Source organism: Alligator sinensis, unplaced genomic scaffold, assembly GCF_000455745.1.
Source record: "Alligator sinensis unplaced genomic scaffold, ASM45574v1 scaffold611_2, whole genome shotgun sequence".
Classification (NCBI taxonomy): Eukaryota; Metazoa; Chordata; order Crocodylia; family Alligatoridae; genus Alligator; species Alligator sinensis.
This window is the reverse complement of record NW_005841869.1, coordinates 1,641,286-1,659,747: the sequence shown is the minus strand read 5'-3', so window position 1 is coordinate 1,659,747 and position 18,462 is coordinate 1,641,286. Positions and strand designations below refer to the sequence as shown.

At 50.9% G+C, this 18,462-nt stretch overlaps 1 protein-coding gene across 10 annotated transcripts in view; it reads right to left on the bottom strand.

Moving 5' to 3' along the window:
• DAB2IP (DAB2 interacting protein) overlaps positions 1-18,462 on the bottom strand; it is a 272,314-nt gene that overhangs the window by 118,996 nt on the left and 134,856 nt on the right. The gene's annotated exons all lie outside the window — the stretch shown is intronic.

Below are 18,462 nucleotides of genomic sequence, written 5' to 3'. Positions count from 1 at the left end.
ATGCCGAGAGGCAAGGACAGCGATGGAACGAGAAGGCGGGATGCGGACGTGCGGGAGATGCCCACCTTCCCGCGCTGTCCAAGAGACACCCCGTATCCAGAACACCAGCCCGTAACTCCTCCCCAGCCCTCCTTTGAAAATTAGGGCAACGGCGTCTGTTTTAGATGAAACGAAGAAGCATAAAAGAAGGAAGCGGTGGAAGGCAGGCTGTTTCCCTTCGCCATCCCGTAATGGGGTACACCGTACACACAATTTTTCACAGGGCAGATCCCGACAGCCGGAGCTCCGCCGACTTCAACAGCGCTGCGCCGGCTGACGCCAGCTCACCATCAGAAAAAGGGCCGCGTTCTTTTGATGATTTACTTTGCAAGAAACAAGTCGCGCTGCTGTAACGTGGGTTATAGGACAGAGTGGCCGAAGCCGCTGGGATTTGCAGATCAGGAGTCCTGGCAGAAGCAACATTTTTGAAAGTTTTGGTTCGACCCTCCCTTGAGTTCACATCACGGTGTGCGGCCGGCCTCTACGGCTCTCTGAAGTCTGGGCTGGCGAGGAGGAGCTGCGTGAGCAGGAGGCCATGACAAAGCCATCGTCAGCAGGAGCGCGGGGAGCCAGACCCTCACGTGGGGCAAATGTCTGCAAAGACCGGCATATTAAGGAGCCTGAGATAACGAGCACATGACAGAAAAGCCCAGCCTACAGCATCTTTGCAAACAGTTCGATTGAAGTACTGATGACCACGGCATGGGTGTGGAGTTGGCCGCTCGGGTCACGTTGTGCCGTTTCTCCCCTCTGACTGGAGTATACGTTTTTCAACAGGCAAACGAGGAACTTTCCTCTATAGATTTTCGCGCAAGCCAATGCCGGTGCCGAAGCTTTTGGGATTCACAAGCACGGCAGCTGCCGCAGCAATGCATAATCTGACCGCGTGGACAGAAGCGGAGCCCTGTGTTCATTAGTGCAAATATCCACTATGTTTGTTAGTACAAATATTTGCTCATTGCTTCTTGCACTGTTCAACCATCTCTAATCTCCACACAGGTTATTGTGCAGACCAAAAGGCCCATCAGGTGCTTGGGAGACTCAATGTGGTTTCACGCATTTCCAAGGGTGAACTCAATCAGCAAGAGTCACAGGTTTAACTGAAATGGGGCATCCCTGTTCCTCCGACGGGGAGCACCGAGAGCAGGAGCTAAAGGGAATCTGTGCAAGCGCCAACCCTGGTTTAATCCCATGAGCATTATGGACTGACATTTAGAGGAAGGGGAAAAAAATGTAGCATGAAGGGAAGTGTCCAGAAAAACGACTCCAGGTGCCAAACAATAGTTTTACAGCCTCTAAGTGACAAGGTTGGCGGTTGTAACAATCACACCTGAGAATATAAAAATGCCAGACATCGGGGTGGTACAACGCACGCCAGGCTCAGAAGGTATCGATTCGTCACCCCAGGCCACTTCAAAAGCACACAGCCAAGATCAAGACAGGATGTCACATCTGGATGGAGAGCAAAGTGGCGAACAGGGAAGGAAGGGATAGACCTACCCCACAACTCCCCTTCTCAGTGCTTGATTCAGGGAAGCGGACTGGTGGGACCGAGTCCTGGACTGCTTTGCAATTTCATCCCAGAAAAAGCTAATTTTCTCACATTTCAAACCTTGACACCAGAATCAGATCACCCCAGCGAGACGGTGAGCAATGGGTCGCAGCGCCCTGGGCTCCCGGAGGTCACCAGGCTGAGTCAGAAATGGTCCAAAATGATCATCCGATGGCTGTTTGGTCACCTGGGTGGAAGTCACTTGGGGAAGGGGGGTAGCATTCGGGTCTCAGGGCAGGTGCCTTACCATGGAGCCCCCCATCTCAGCTGGCGCTACCCGACTCCCACCCCAAAAAGCTCCTGCCCTGACCCTGTGGTATCACCGTATCGACCGGTCCCCGCAGGCCTGGGTCAAGGCACATCTGGCTGGGTGGGATGGGGGACGCTACCCCTTTTCACTGCCACCAGCGTGCCTGTTTGGAGCGTAGAGAGAGGAACATATGCAGGCCTGTCAGTCAGCCCTGAATTCCCACTGTGCGCAGGGGTTTTTTTAAGTTGTTCTTGGAAAATGTCACTATTCATTGTCAGAAGTTCCTGCGATGCAGTAACTCTCATTACGCCTAAGCCCTTTCAGCGCAGAATAGCCACACACTGATAACCTGAATATATTTTCTGCAGCTGCTGTTCCACAGACTGCACTCTTGTACAGTCAGATTATTTTGTATGCTTATTAGGCCCATTATTTTATAACTCATCCCTCTGTGTAATGCCGGCTCCATATCACTCCGTTTAAATGAAAAAATATGTGGCGTTGAAACGAGCAGGCCTGGCGATTCCCAGAGATGGAGAGACGGGGGGAGACACATGGGGGGGCAGCTCAGTGTCTAAAGGGCCAGACCGGGGCCAGGCTGCAGTTCTCCCCGTGCGGCCAATTACCCTCCTGCCACCCCCTTGCACGCACCGTCTGTGCCTGCTCCTTCGGGGAGTCGCCCGTCTGGCCTCTGCCAGCTATCGGCCTGAGCCGGTCCCTCAAGCCTGGCGCTCTGCCCGTGCCCTGGGGAGAGCGGTCCCAGCTGTGGCTCTGCACCGCCCCGACGCGATCTGCTCCTGCCCCCGGCCCCGAGCTGCCCCACGCATCCGCACGCCCCGTGGCGAACACCTGGCCAGGAGAGTGATGCCCACAACCCTGGTTTTGTTTGGCGGGGCCTTTCTGCAGGCAAATTTGATTCACCTTTTATTCCCCCTCCTTTCTTTTCAGGCACCTGAGCCCTCGGGGCGGGGCGCTACCAAACTGCCATCGATGAGCGGCTATTTATCATCATCATGATTCATGCCAGCACGCTGGCATCAGCAACTGGTTTTCCTGCATCGACATCCAAGCAAGACACCAGCTCCCAGCAAGAGTCACAGTCTGACAGCGACAGCCGGCCCGCAGTTAGCAAGCAGGAAGGGGCCCAACTCACGAGGAGTGAATGCCAACGGCGAGTGCCAGGGCAGCTTTGGGAAGGGGAGGAAGGTGTGGTTTCTCCTTTGTGATAAGGCTTCTCGGACTCCTCCAGACATACTCCATTCAGTCCCTGCCCTTGCGAATAACTACCTGCAGATGAACACTAAAGCCGCCCTCATGGTTAGAGCCCTGCCTGGGTCCGGGATGCTGCACTAGACCCATGGATCAAGGAGCTTTGGTGACACCCAGATCTCCACGCAAGCTTCGCGTCTGCTTGTACGTGACGGGCCCGACTAAACCCCAAGTGCACGACAGAGTCTGGGAAGAGCTCACTTCCCCGTCTTGCAGCTCTAGCCCCCTTGCTAGCTGCTCTTCTAGCCATCCCACTGCTGTCTGCGGGCCCCGGGAGAATAGCTGCCATTCTCACCCAGCCTCACGCTCAGCACTTCCCCGTCTCCCGGCTTTCTCCCCACCGTGCAGGCGTCTGCGCTACCCAGCTCTCCGTTTCAGCTCTGTACCTCAGGGGCTCTGGGGCCAAGGAGCAGGCAGGCAGTCGCAAGGAAAAACAGTCCCAGCACCAGCCAAAGCACCTGACTTCCATGCGCACAGGAACCAAAAATATGTCAGTGTTTTTGAAACAACTGGTGTAGAAAAGATGCCTCCTCCACAGCCAATGCTGGGGGATGCGTGCAGTGCATTTATTAGGAAAAGCAAAAAAGAACCAAACCCCCCAAAAAACAAACCTGAGAGCCATGGAAAGCTTTCCACGGGAAGAGGGAGAGAAAAGAAGGGGGCTGCTTAATTGGAAAAGAAAAGGAATAAGAGGGGCTGTGATAGAGGCTGAGTGAATAATGAATGGTAATATGGGAGATAAATGGGCTGCTTCTGTTTACCATCTCCTAGCAGGAGAGAACAGACAATAAAACTGAAAGGCAGCAAATTTGAAACTGATAAAAGAAAATGATTTTTTTTTTATACAACGCATAATTAACCTGTGGAACTCATTGCTACAAGATGTAATTGGGGACAAAAGTTTAATAGGATTCAAAATTAGATTAGAAGCTTATACAGATAATGAGAACATCTGCAGTTATGATCTGGGGTGCTTTTTTCTCCATGTCTCTTTTAGAAGAGATACCGTGATGCTCTCACGCTGCAGGGCACACGCCGCCCACTAACAGACAGGGGTTAGGAAGGTGTTCTTCCTGCAGTGCCGTTACTCCATAATTCTGCAGTACAGGCTTTCCTCAAGGGCTGCAAGCATCTAGCACTGATCCAGACACTGGACTGGATGGGTCGCTACTCCGAGTCTGTCTTCCCATTCCTACTTCTGACAGACCCATGCAAAAAGATGAGCAACTTGCCTCTGCTTGGAGGAAGAGCAGGTTTTGAGTACAAGCATGCCAAGTGAGAAGGCTGCTAGCCCACTGCGTATGCGACAGACACGAAAGGTTCATCTTGAGGGATAAAAAAACAAACCAAACCCTTTGCCCATCTCTAGCACCTTTCATTGGTGTATTTAGAAGTGCTTTGCTCATATTCATTTCGGGGTCTCCCAGCACATCTGGGGTGGGCACATTATACAGGGGGGGAAAAATCAAGTAAAGAAGCTAGTTGAGGACTCGCCCAAAGCTGCAAGGCAAAGTCACTGCAGGGACCCTGACACTCAGCCCCCTTCTCCTGGCCTTTGGAAATGGAGCCAGGAATAACTAGTTAAAGGATGGGGGATTGAGGACACTACTGTTAGCCAGACCTACAGCCCTCGATGCCTCAAGGAGCTCCCAGCAGAAAAAGGAGGTGTGAAAGCAAGAGCTACCTTAAATAAATCTCCCTGCACTGAAGGTTTGCCAGCCTCTTCCAATGCATCCCCCTGGGACACAACTGGGTTTCTCCGTGGAGGAGCTTCCTCGCCACCTTCCAGCCATCAGGATAATTATCTCCAAGTGTGGCCCAGGCTGGTGTAATCAAGCAAAGCCCCCAAGGATTCAGCATTAGTGAAGCTGTTGGCTAACATTTCTGTAGCTACTTGACTGGGAATCACGGTCCTTGCACTTCTCTAATCTGTCGCACGGTGACTGTCTTGCAGACAGGTAGATTTCTGCCTACCTGAGAAGGCTTCGGTGTCCGTTATCACCCTGATTAGCCCTGCAGGGCTGCCACAGGGCAGCACAAATGAGCTCGGCCATGGCCCAGCGGGCACATCAGAACGAGGAGTGAAACCGAGAAAAATTCTGCTTCCTTATCTCAGGACAGGCTGTGGTTACTTTGGTGGGCCGGGCTAAGGCCCATGCATCGGTAAGCGAGCCTCACTCCCCACAAGGGCAAACCGCAGTACTGTCTGAACCGAACGTCTCTGCGGAGGGGATTCTTCCTCTTGCATGGGACGCCTCCGCTCCGGGGCTGTACGTTCTTGCTCGATTTTAAAGTCCAGGCTCTAATATAAGCATACAACCAGAATCTGAACAATTGCTCCGTTTCCTGCCCGTGCCCTGCCAGCCTCCCGCTTTGCTCCCTAGTCAATAAGGTCTGGATGATGAATAATAAATCCAGGGGTGGCAGAGAGACTCCATGCAGAGTGCCTGCCAATGCCACATACTGTTCAGAAGTTGATGGGTAATGTTATGCAGGGACCCATGCATCACTCAACGGGGAACACCCATCAGGCCTAGGATGAGCCTGCTGGTCACAACCTCTTAAGGCTGGAAACACATTGCATGAAATGTCATCGTGCCAAAACTTAAAAGCTAATGCCTGCCAGTCGTGGGGAGTGCGTACGCAGTGGTCATTTCACCACCCGCCTGGAGGAAGGGGGAACGGCTACGACCTGGCCCTGCAAACATGCAGTGCCTGCCCTTACAACAGGCGTTACAATTAGCAAAGCTCAAAGCCTGGGCAGCCTTCATGTGTTGTTGGCTGAGCACGGAGGTGGCTACTCTCTTTGTAAGGGTCCTGTCCCAAACCTCAGGGCCCACAGCCGTCCAAGCACCAGGGTTTTGAACACCTGGACTTACTCGGCTCGCTTCTGGTTTCCAGCCGTGCCCAGGACTGGAGCCGTGGAAGCGACGCAGAAAAGGTCGGTCTCGTCCTAGTCTCGCCACAGCCTCTTGCCAGGGAAAATGCAGCACCGGGTTGCAGACGCACGGCACCTGAACAGCGTGGAGAAGGCTCTGAATAGCCAGGCTTCCCGCGGCGCTGGGGTCAGACTGGACCCTCCCGAGCATGGAGGGTGGCAGGGTGGGAGGCGCAGCAGCCCGGAGGGAGCTGCACAGGAGACGCTACTCCTCATCCGGGAAGCGTCATGCTCCGACCCAGAAAGAAAGACAAAGCCTGCCCGAAGGCGCCGGCTCGCTAATTGGCAGAGACGGCACTTGGCCTTCCTTAATGCCCGGGAGGATTACTCAAGCACACACACGGGGTGGACAATGGATGCCATCATCTGATGAGATCCCAGCCAACACAGCGGCATGAGCTAATAGCAGTTAATGCCCCCTGACCTTTTGCTCTTAATTCTCAAAGGGAAGTGTGGGGGAAGAAAAACCTCTCAAAAAACCAAATTGCTCGCAGAGAGGTTTAGCATCTAGTTGCAATCATGTCCATGGTGGAACAGAGATCCCCCCCAGCAAGGACAGCACGATATTAATTATTCAGGCTACAACAGTTATGCAAATCCCTTGCTAACAACCCTCGCAGGACAGGTTTGCAGAGGGGCTCTGATGGGGAGGGAACACCCAAATGCCTGGAATAAGGGGCAATCTCCCCCATACTGGCAACAGAGCATCGCAGGGTTACTTCACAGAGCCAGCAAAATCCCAGAGACGCTTGGAAACGTATGTGAAACGAGACAGCCCAACATCAAAACCTGTGGGTTTATCATTACGAATCCCTTACTGTTTCTATGGCACGTGTCCGATACGAACTGCATCGCATAGGCAGCCGGGGCGCACGAAAGCCAAGCTCACCACAACTCATGCCTCTTATCTTGTTTCAAAACAACCGTAAGTGGTTTTAAAGGCTGCTATTTTAATTCCTGCTCAATGCACTGGCATCATTAAATTAAATTCCTGCTTCTCTTTGTCACTGGGAAAACAGAGGTCTGAATTTTACTGAAAAGAACGGGAGCAGGACAATAAACACAAATATCACTGCCAGGAAAAACGAGCTCATCATCTTATTACAAGAACATTACCCGTGCTGTAGCGCGATTCACCTGATATCTCCCTAACGATAATTTCAACTCAAAGGTGCCCTATAATAGACGCAGGGCTGTGCTGTTAATGTGTGCGGTGAGGGGAGGGAGAGGACATTTTTGCCCAGCTTTTCCTTCCAGTTGATGGATGAACTTGACACAGTTATTTCATATTCACAAGTCTTGAACATCATTATATCCAGCGCTCTGTACAGCTAACAGCCGCAGTGAGCTCAGTGCCCGGGCTGCCTCAAGCTACAATCAACGGATTTCTGTGCGTGGCCACCGCTATATGAAATTGGATAACAAGATATACATGTCAAGCATCTGCGTCTTCTGGAAGAAGTCTGAACAAAGGCTTGCAAACACAGCCCCGGCTCAGTTGCTATATTTCCATTCGCAACTTTTTTCTTTTCCCCCCTCGCACAAATTAAGGTCCCGTGGAATTTAAACAGAAGAGAAAAACAATGGGATTAAACTTGACCGTCCGCATCCCCTCTCTCCAAAAGAGCAAGACGTTTGCCATGGTTGGATTCACAGGGAAGGACCACAGCGAGACTGAGAACCACGATCATTGCAACAGGGACTGGAGAATTTTGCAAAGCTTAATAACGTTCGCAGTGCCCAGGTTACAAATGAGGGGAGGACTGGGACAAAGCTGAGCTGGGGTTTCGGCGGAGGCCCTCGGAATCGTTAAGAGTAATTAATTACCAAAGCGTCAGGTTCTGAGGAATTCAAGCTTTAATTAAAAATAAGTGCCTAGAAACAAGCAAAAAATGGCTTCTAGCTCTGCTGTGCGAGGGCACAAGCGCGTGGGCAAGCATCCCCTGTGCTGTCCTGCCGGGGCACAGGTAAACCAACAGCACCAGCACGTCCGTGGGGCATGCCGCAGCCCGGGTGCCCTACTGAAGCCTGGCTGGCTTGCTGGGTAGAGCCCCAGCTCACTCCACCTCTGGAAACAGCGTGCGTTTCAGAAACCGCTGCGCGGGCGGTCGACACGAGACGCTTCCTGCACAGTAGCCTGATAACACTGCGCAGTAGCGTGCCGGTCAAAAACCATGCTAATGCGCTACTGCACAGTAAGCATCACTAAAACCCGTGCGCCGGCACTACTGCGCACTAACTGTACTTACTGCACATTTCGTTAGTCCTTCATTAAACGAGTACCAAACAAAATGTGCAGTAACTACTGCGCATTAATGAACGTGTTGACGTGCCCTGAACTAAGATGCTGTGCTCATGTGCTCATCCAGCAAGAAAGCTGCTTCCCAGTGGCTCCAGCCAGGGCCTCTTCGAGATGCGGTTCCCCGCACTACCCCTGGAAGAGAAGGAGGCAGAACCGCTAATGCTCCCCTGCTGCAACCGGCTTAACTCAGTCCCTCCCAGGGCACCCAGGAGGGGCACGAACACACTTGCCCCTTTTCCCACCACTGAGGCATTGCATGACAACCCGAGAGTTAATCGTGCTATTAAAATGCTATTTGGGTTGCCTCCTTTTGCAGGGTCAGCTAGTAGCATGGCTACAAGCACCAGCCAGACTAAGTGAGCAGGGGTATATTTGTTTAATACAGTGTGTACACACACACACACACACACACACACAATATGACAGACAGGCACAGTGCTCACAAATTCTGCAGAGACTGCCAATTGAAAGGACTGGGTAAACCAAGGCAAAATCTGACGCACAAAGCCACCCGGCCCCTCCTAGCAGGTAGACAGCCCATTTCGAAGAGGGAGAACAGAGGCAGATGTCAGCAAAGCAACCTGCTCGCCTAAGGCTACACAGAGCCAGCGGCAGTGTGAGGGGTCGAACCTGAGGTTCGGGATGCTCAAGGCCCGCTGGCCGTCCCCCAGGGCTCATCCTAGCTGCTGCATTATCCCGTTACGCGTGGCACCTGTTTAGCACAACGCCAGCTTGCCTACTGCCATCAGTAAAATAATGATCTGATTATGCATGCACTGCTTATACAAATGCTCCCAGGCACGGTCGAACCTTTGCCTGGCAAATGCAATTCTCAAGACGTCCAGATGCAATCCGGCAACAAGAAGTTACACAAACAAGGGCAAAAGCCCAGCTCCCCCAGCCGGTTTCCTTTTCTTTCCATAGATACTGTCTTTATGCACCACTGTTGAGACATGAGATCATTTGAGAGGAGCTGGCAGCACATGGCTCGGCTGTACGTGCGTGGCGCGGGGAAGGAAGCAGCGCAAAAGAAGCCTCCTCCTGCTGGTCGTGTACCACACCGGAAATAATCCCTCATCATTAAGCTGATGCGGCGTGTAAGCAGGCGTTGGAGTTGCCTGTCAGAAACTGGTGTAAACAACGCTCGCCCCTTTTCCAGGACAGGCGGCGGGTTTGCAAACGGGCTCCAAAACGGCCGACCGCTCTGCTCTTCAGCCGGGTGGAAAGACAACAGGAAGAGACAGCACTAGACAGGTCTAGCCGAATGCCTGAGGGACTGCCCGCCTAAACCTCCCGTGGAGAGACCGCAGGGCTGGGGAGGTTGGAAGTGCTCCGTCTTCCCGCCTGTCATTCGAAAGACACTCTGGTTTCCAGACAGGACCGTGCTGGGCGAAGTGCGAGGAGCAGCATAACCGTGGAGGTATGCACGATGCGGGATGATGCGTGATTCTGGGCCCCGGGTAGAAACGCTTTTTGTTTAAAACCAAAATACATACCAATTAATGGAAAAATACAAGACCGACAAAAGCCTTTTGCAAGTGCTATGGTGCAGGGAAGCTACGTTACTCCACCCTGCAGCTCTGGGGGAATCATTAATGAAGTTCTCCTCGTCTGTAATTTTCACCTTTATTAACATAAATAATAATGCCCCGACTGCCTCCTGCGTGGGCCGGTAAAAGAATTCAGAGCACATTTGTTTATTCCCCGAGTCGAGATTAATAAGCCCAAACCAAGCAACGAAAACCGCAGCCAGCCACTGCTATGCTCTGGCTTGTACCAAAAGCAAATTAGTGGTATAGAGGACTTCAAGGAGAACGTCAGCAGCGCTGGAAACTGCCTGCTTCGGACTCTTAGCACAAGGGATGAGGACAAAATGAATGATGGATATGGGCTTAACCTCTTTTAACCCTCCAGGTTAGGCTCGATATACGGTAAGAGAAGACCTTTGCCAGTCGGTGGCTGATAAAGACTTGGCAGCAGCAGTTCAAGTCCAGCGCTCTTACACGTTTAAAAATGTTGACCAGAACGGTAAAGGAAAGGAAAGTCAACGCACGAATTGATCGGATACCTCACTGCAGGAACAAGGCATGCCGCTGGACTGACTTAGCAAACGTTCGTCCAAGGCTAGCCATCTGCAGCTGCAATACAATGCTTTGATTACAAATGTGCAAAAGTTAGAGTACTTTCCCTTATTCAGTGGGTTCGGAGAAATGTAGCTTCACGCTACGCTAATTCGGTGCCCTCGGTATGAAAACTCCCCATTATGATGTCTCATCAAATTACAGCCAACAATACAAGGGTATCATCTATATCCTCGCACAACTCTATATTTTGTAATTAAGCAGGACACTGAAACAATGGCCTTGCTTACGGAGAGAAGGTCAGGGATGCAAACCATATTTTTTCAAGCTAATTGTAAGATGCATGAAGCCAATTATCACAGTCGCACTGCATATGGCGAAGTAGGAAGGGTTTTTATCATTTTGCTAGATGCCTCCCAGTCAAGTCAAAGTGTCAGCAGGGCACCCCATGGGGTCACGGCGCGTCGCTTTGTTCGGGCTGCTAGGAAATTGGAAAGGGGACAAACGGCAGAAGGGGAGAATCATTCCCCCTACCCCCTCCACTTATTTGTTTTTCTTCCTTCCCTGGGATAATCTAGCTCAGCTTGAAAAATGGGCTCCAGAGAAACCCAGCCTTTTACTCAAACGCACCGGATATAAACTCCCCGTTGGAGCAGGAAGTCAACCCACGCGAGGAATGGAAAGGAAGCGCCCACCTACTTCTGCGTGAACGTCAGACGGGCTTCCCTCGGACACCCATCACTGGCGCACGCTCGTGTGCCCACGCACACCCACACGCCCAGGCAGGGCCCCTTAACAAGGGGAAGACGCACAACCCACCATTGCCTCGGGAGATCTGGGAGAGCACCTTGTTGTTCCCAGCCGGTCTCGGCTTCTCTCGAGGTTATTAGCTGGCATTAGCAGAGGGTGGTGCTGTACTGCCCGAGGGGAGTCGTGCAAAACCCGTGTCCCTACGAGGAGTGACAAGAGCACCAATCTGTGCCCTTCCAAGCTCATTACCGCCTGCACTCGGTTCCCTCAGTCAAAAAAAATGAAAGGCGCGCAATGCTGATACCGGGCCGCTCCCCGCTCCCCGGCACCCTGACAACAAACGCTCCCAGTGTCGTTACTCATGAAGAATGAAGCTGCTAATTCCCCACGCCGCGCTCCCGCAATGAATCTCCAACCAGGAAACTTAACTTAAGCAAGAGGTGCCCCCGTCATCCGTCATTAACCGCAGCATCAAATCGATTCCAGAGGGGAATGAATGCCACTGTCGACATGGGAGAAACCTAGGCTGCCGGTGCAGGAGAAGTTTAGTGCATCTTACACAGCTGACGATTTGTATTTCTTCCTTACAAGGGACTGCCCTTGTTTCTGATTCAGGGCTCCTTGAAATCAAGCTACAAACAACCCCTTCCTATTAAGAACAACGCTGCTTTTTTAGTACTCGAGGACCCACGTTCTGCATTTACTTAATAGCACGAGCAACGTGACGTTTTCGGTGGAGAAGAGCAAGCGTCCCCTCCTGTACTTCTGTAACGCTCTTCTCTTGTTCGTTTTGCTCGAGCCTTCCAACATAACCATTAATTAGAGACCAGTAATTAACTTTCTGGTTCGAGAAATATTTTGCAAAGGAATCGCATTAAAAGGCTGATTTGCATATTTCGAGACAAGGTTCCCTTGAAATAAATGCAGGTAGGATAGGAGGCCAGCAATCTTGTGATTGTCCTTGAATCTCCGCCACATTATTGTTCGCTGATTGGAGGGTGGGAGCTGACACTATCTAGTGCATGATAAACAGGCCCTATTATCTGCCAAGCCCTCCTTGTTCCTTACTGTCCTAAAAAATTATATTTTGCATTTCAAACCCTTGCTGTTGATAGGGCTAAATGCTTTCCGTATAGGGCCCCACCACGTCTGACAGCCTCAGCAACGCCTGCTGGAAGTAGGCTTGTCATCGTGAAAACCGTGGGCCCGTTTGCAGGCCTTAGTCCCCTCTTCACTGGGCTCCCTGCTTTTATAACTGTACCTGCCTGAAAAACCTCACCGGCTACTGCTATTGAAGTCGGTAGCAAAAGGAGAGAGCGCACTAATCGCACTTCCTAGCACCGATCTGAAAGCCATTCATGCGTTCTGGGGGCTGCCAGTGGCCTAGTTTTGCCTTGTGAATCATCCTCCTTTGCACAGGAAATAAAATGAATTTCTGAGACTTTGCAGTGCCAGGGCAGAGGCCACCACATTCCCATCAAGCCCAACTAATTTCACCTTGACTTATAATATTCTGGAAGAATAAACACACAAGAACTTGATCTAAAAAGATCTCGCTATTATAAGCTTAGCTTACTAACCCGGCGCAGATTTTTTAAATGACATACATCATACGTTGCTGGATAAAAAGGAGCCTTTCGAGTGTTTGAAAACCCACAAAACTGACCTCTCTAGCATAGGACTAGGAATCCGTAGCTCACGGGTTGTACACAGACTTCCCTCTCTGGGGGTAGCAAATAAAAAGCTTTAATAGAGAAAATAAATTAGGGGGGGGGAGAATTACACTAGTGCAAGTCTTTGGTGCTATTAATTCATCACCATATCCCTTCCAAGACTGAGGCTCATTTAACAATCGGCCATATGCTCCGACTTTCATGTTGCCAAGAGAAAGCATAAATGGCGTGTTATCTCCTGGAATTATGCAGAGAAACTTGCAAAATAATCACAAACCTTAGTAATTTAGAGCATCTCAGTTTTAAATGAGTTCCAGCACACGCAGAATAGTATCTTCAGGAAAGATCAATATTGTAATTACACAGTTTAGGGTTTATCCCAGAATAACAAGAGCCAGACAAAATGAAGCTAAAAAATTAAAAAAGAAAGAAACTACATCTCACCAGGCCAGTAAAATCTGAGTGTATTCATGCAACGAAGATTAAACTGTCCTAGCGCCTGCCTGCTTCTAGCTTCCAATGAAGTAAATATAAATCTAAGCTGCAAACAGGAAATATGGGGTGAGAAGTCCAGGGACTTGGTCCTGTGTGGAGTTTTAGCTGCCGCTACCGCTCAAATCACTACGATCCATGTATGTAAAAAGAAAACTATCCCCAGCCCAAAGTCCCAGCTCCAGTGGTGAAACCCTTACAGGCATGCCCCCCAAAGGCCATGAACCCTCCCGGGACCCATTCGGAATAAAACCACATCTACGTGTTAGTCTTTTATGGGGATTTACTACCTCTGAAGTTTGTTCTTCCTTTTTAAAATGCGCCTCCCCTTGCTGAAATAAAAGTCTAGCGTGGGCTTATAGTTTAGTCCACCATTAAGAGAAACTCAGCCTGTTTCCCCTCTGGGGAGTCGCTTCGAATTCGCCCTGACCTGGGAAAGCCTGAACGGTATCATTACCAGAGAGCCCTCTGGTTGTTTAAAGGAAAGGAGCTGGGCAAGTCTTATCGTAGTCCCAAGAACTAGGTGGATGCACAGATACGAGCTAGCCCAGCTCCCTTCCTAGCTCACGTGCGAAGCTGGGACGAGTCATGAAGAGCTTGTCCCCCTCGGGATGGCTTCTTCAGCGTAGGGCGGTGCAAAACTCGCGGTACTTCTGCCTGCGCTGTGCCTGTACCAACCGTAGAAAACCTCCCTCGGCTTTGCTGACGATGCGGCGTCTTTGCCAGCACTAGGACGGGGTGATCTTTTTAAATATCCTTCTTTATGGTGACGAGACCCTGCTCTGTGACCTTTGTGACAACGACAATGTTTCCAAAAACACTTTGGTGGCCAAATGGGGGTCTTGCATAGACCCTCATCAGGAGACATGACAGCTCGTTCTGCTCAGGATGAAAGCTGTAGGCATGTCGCACACCAACAGATGGTTAATTATTTCCATTTTTATTGCAATTCAGCTCAAAGACAGACCAAGCGTGCCTGCCCTGATGTTGGCAAGCTTGGCTGCCTTGCCAGTTAGCGGAGGGCACTCTTTGTCCTCAATTTCTTGATGACCATACCAGTAAATCCAGCTTCCCACCACCATGGCCCGTCCTCCACTAAACGACCACCCAGCAGCTACGGACTATCATTTGCACCTGAAGTCGGAGACTGTCAAGCCAGTCCTGCGAGGTAGAGCTCTGTCTTCAGGACGCTGTCAACAGTCATTACACCGAACAAAGGGAAACAGAGAGATAGCTTTCCCCTCTACAGTGAAGGCCCGTTTCAGTCCCACCAAAATCAAGGGGACTTTTGACACAGATTTCAGAGGAAGCAGGATCAATCCCACTGCTTATAAACTTCAGTTTAAAAAATCCTACACAAACTCTTCTCCCAGTCCCGTGCAGAACATGCTTTTAAAAGGTCAACATTGCAAAAGCCATCAGAAATATTTTAGGACCAGTCATAAATGACCACAGCAAACTAACCCCCTGGGTTTTCCAGCTCCGCTCTCCCAAATCTGTCCTCGACGGTGTCCTTCGTCACGTACGTCGCTGTAGAAATGTGGGTCCAATTAAGGACAGCCATGTGCCAAATGCTTGATTTGCGGCTGAATCTGGAGAGGCCACTACGAAGATGAACACTCGGCGCGCCACGATAAAACTTTGTCAGCCACGGCAATAAATCAAGAGGCAGGAAACCTTGTTAACAAACAGCTGCTTTAACTGAATGAACCCTCCTTTAGCTCTAATGAGCAATTTGACTAGCCAACAAATTGACAGGAGAGCTCTTTCCACAGACTTCATTTAGCCCTCGCATTTTTACAAACTGATTGTGCCAGCCTAATGTTCGGATTGGGTCAGATCCTGCCACGCTGGCTCACGCTCGGTAGCGCTACCGTACGCCATCAGTCGTCCCACTGAGATCAACAGGGTCTCTCGCAGAACAAGGTATGGAGGGTGAATAAAAATGGCAAAATCTGGCCTGTGAGGCAAAGCTCTTACCTGACCTGACATCCCCTCAGCACACCTTTTCCAAACCTACAGCACGGCAGACGGGAGCTGCTTCTTGCCACTTCCCCGCCAATGCAAAATCCAGCAGGGCGAGGAACGCAGGAAGCCTTTGCTACAAATCAATGCCTTGTCTGCCTAACTAGGGTATATTTTCTTATCCAGGCCTTTGGATTTGTCAGATATTCTACCGCTGGCCGAGATTTTACTAAAATATACTTCCTTTAGCTTCTTCCATTGCTCCAAACACAGTCCCAGCAGGGTCTAAATTCACAAATAAATGCCTGGCAATAGCAACGTGGACAGGAAATGGAAGCGGAAGCAGAAGCGGAAATGGAAACCTTGGTATATGCCACGTAAGCCCCAGGCAACGAAGGAGCACACGTTTCCAACTGTCAGCCGTCTCAAAGCGGTGCCCAAGCAGCTCTCCTTGACCAAGAGGAAATCTGAAAAAGCCAGGCTGCTGATGTCAAATTGATGTCAAATTAACGAGACAACTCTGCCCCAGCACCAGTGAACCCCCTGCCAATATGTCCCATGTTCAAAAATGGGCTCTGGTTTGGTTTTTTAGTTCTGTAATGAATCTCACACTCTCCCCCTATTCCAGCACTTCACCCCTTGCTGCTTTTGCACTTACATCATTTATTCAAGTTTGCCCCCATGCACTATTCCAGATCCTCCTCAGTAAAAAAAAGACATATGGTACATCTGTTTAGATCTCCCTGCCTTCTCTGTATGTGTGTATCGTGCGCGAATCATCTTCTAGCTGGCTATCGTATATGCGTAGGCGCACACTTTATCTATTCATCCACACGCTGCATGCAGCTGGATAGGCAGGATATGTGAGAATCAAAGGAGAAAAGGAGCGAAGAGGCATAACTCCCAGCACAGGTCCCGACACAGAAAAGCAAAGTAAGAAAATCTTTCATGATCTGCTATCCCAAACGTTGCAGCCGCGCGGATTGCAAGTACATGCATCTCGCTGCTCCTTTGTGTCAGGGCACCTCTTTACTGTATGAAGTCTGTGAAGTCCTGACACCCACAAACAGTGCACGGTTACGGCAAATACACAACGGAAATCGGGGAGCTGCCGCCTGAATGCACGGTGCAGTCAACAATCACATGTTTAAAAGGCAAATGGTCTGAACCAAGATGCTCCTCTGAAGGATGTCTTGCATTTCACAAAACCCAAGGAGGAAGCATGGTCTGAAATGTGCGTATCCCAAACCCCACCTACTGCATTTTTCAGAGACACGGGGGTGTTCAGGAGGATTAACCGTCACAACGAAACCCTTGGGGTGTGGCTGAAGGGCTTGGCAGATATCGCCATGTGCTTTCTTCCACCTCTGCAAGTGCCAGTGCCCTACGTGAAATGTTATTTGCTTAAATTGTTCATCTGAGCCTGCTCTCAAAGCGATCAAAGTAAAGCTATCATCAGATGGACCCCGACAGGCCAGGGAGAGCATAGAGGCGAAGAAGTGACACCTGCACTAACAGAAGGCTGTAGTTTTTGGTTCCTCAGCTCACACACACACACAACTCCCCGGGGTGGTGCTCGGGGCTACCTAATATCACCTTTAATCTCCCCTGCCCATTTTGATCTACCCCGAAAACCTCCAACGGCCACTCAGCGACCCTGCGACTACCAGGGCTGTGGTGGGTCTGGGTCAAACTGAGAGCAGACTCATGTCCAGGGCGCCCTGGCATTTTTGCCCTGCAAGAACGACTTATCCACAAAAGGGAAAGGGCACGCAAGTTGTGAGGCTGAAATTGAGGTGACATCTTGGAGACTCTAGCCTGCTCTGCCAAGCTGCCGAAAACAGCCGATTCCCATATAGAAACGAGCCTGCCAGCTCGATTTTCGAGGTATAGAGAAAGCAGCATCGCATTTGCCAGCTCTCCTGCTCAGAGCAGCAGCAGCTCTCCAGGCACATCCCCTGATGCCTCGGCGATCCCTGCCTGGCTCCGCGCACAACACGCTGCCCTACTTAGAGCCTCTGCAAAAATCCCAGCCGAGGCAGCGAACCCGCGCTGCTCTGAAATATTGCTCTGCGCTGCCCGGCACAACCCTTTCACTTTCACAATCCAGAGAGATGTTTGTAGGAAACACCAGCCCCGCTACAGAACGGTCCAGGCGGACGGCTGGCACCCAGGGGCTTCAAACCATGATGGCACCCTCCACCCCCCACCCCCCAAACACACACGAAACCCAACGGGAAAGTTGCCACTGATTTTCAACCCGAAACGCCCCCACGGCGGCTTCCAAAGCAACACCTGGGCCATGGCAAAGCCGCGACAGCACGTTTCCAACCGTTCGTCTACATCCTGCTCCGCGTCTGGTTTTCACTGTTTTTCACGCCTGGCATTTTCTTGGCACTTTATTACTATTGTTTCACTCCCCGTAGAGATTCGCACTGAAGCTGAAAGGTCCCTCTTTCGCAAGCAAACATTTGGTTCGTCTCCGCGGCTGCTAACAGAGTCAGACCGGCCCGACTCTGACCTCGATCTGCGAGTGCCAGCTTACAAATAAGTTGAGCTAGACAATATGCGTCACTGTGTGTGGGGGAACGAGGGAGAGAAACGCTCCCGCATATACACTTACATAGCAGATAAAGGGCCATCTTGCTTTCTAACCTCGCCGAGCTCCGGGTGAAGTGCAGATCAGAAATGGAGCTCACCCCGTCTCGTTCTGGTGGCCATCTGCCTCCCCGCTAGCCAGCCCGGGTCAAACGCTCGCTCTCCGATCTATCCGCGTGGTCCCCGCAACACGTCCTCTCCCGAATGAAAGATCCTGTCATATCTCGGCCGGAAAAAAACCCAGCCCAGCCACATACTGAGAATTCAGCCCAATGAATTGAAGGGGGTCCAGGGCCGGGAAAGGTAAGAGGATTTATGGAGATTACAGTTGGTACTGTTAAATATTATTGTTCACCGAGTGTGTGACCCAGTAATGCTTAATGTAGCACAGTCTGCAAGCACCTCCCTCTCGTCCTCACCCACATCACTAGGCTTCGGCAGCTGCATCTACGTGCTATTTGCATGCCGGTGCCTGGGTTTAGGATTTATTTAAAAAAAAACACCAAACAACAAAAAACATCAAGTCGATGGGTTCCTGACCACATGCTATTTG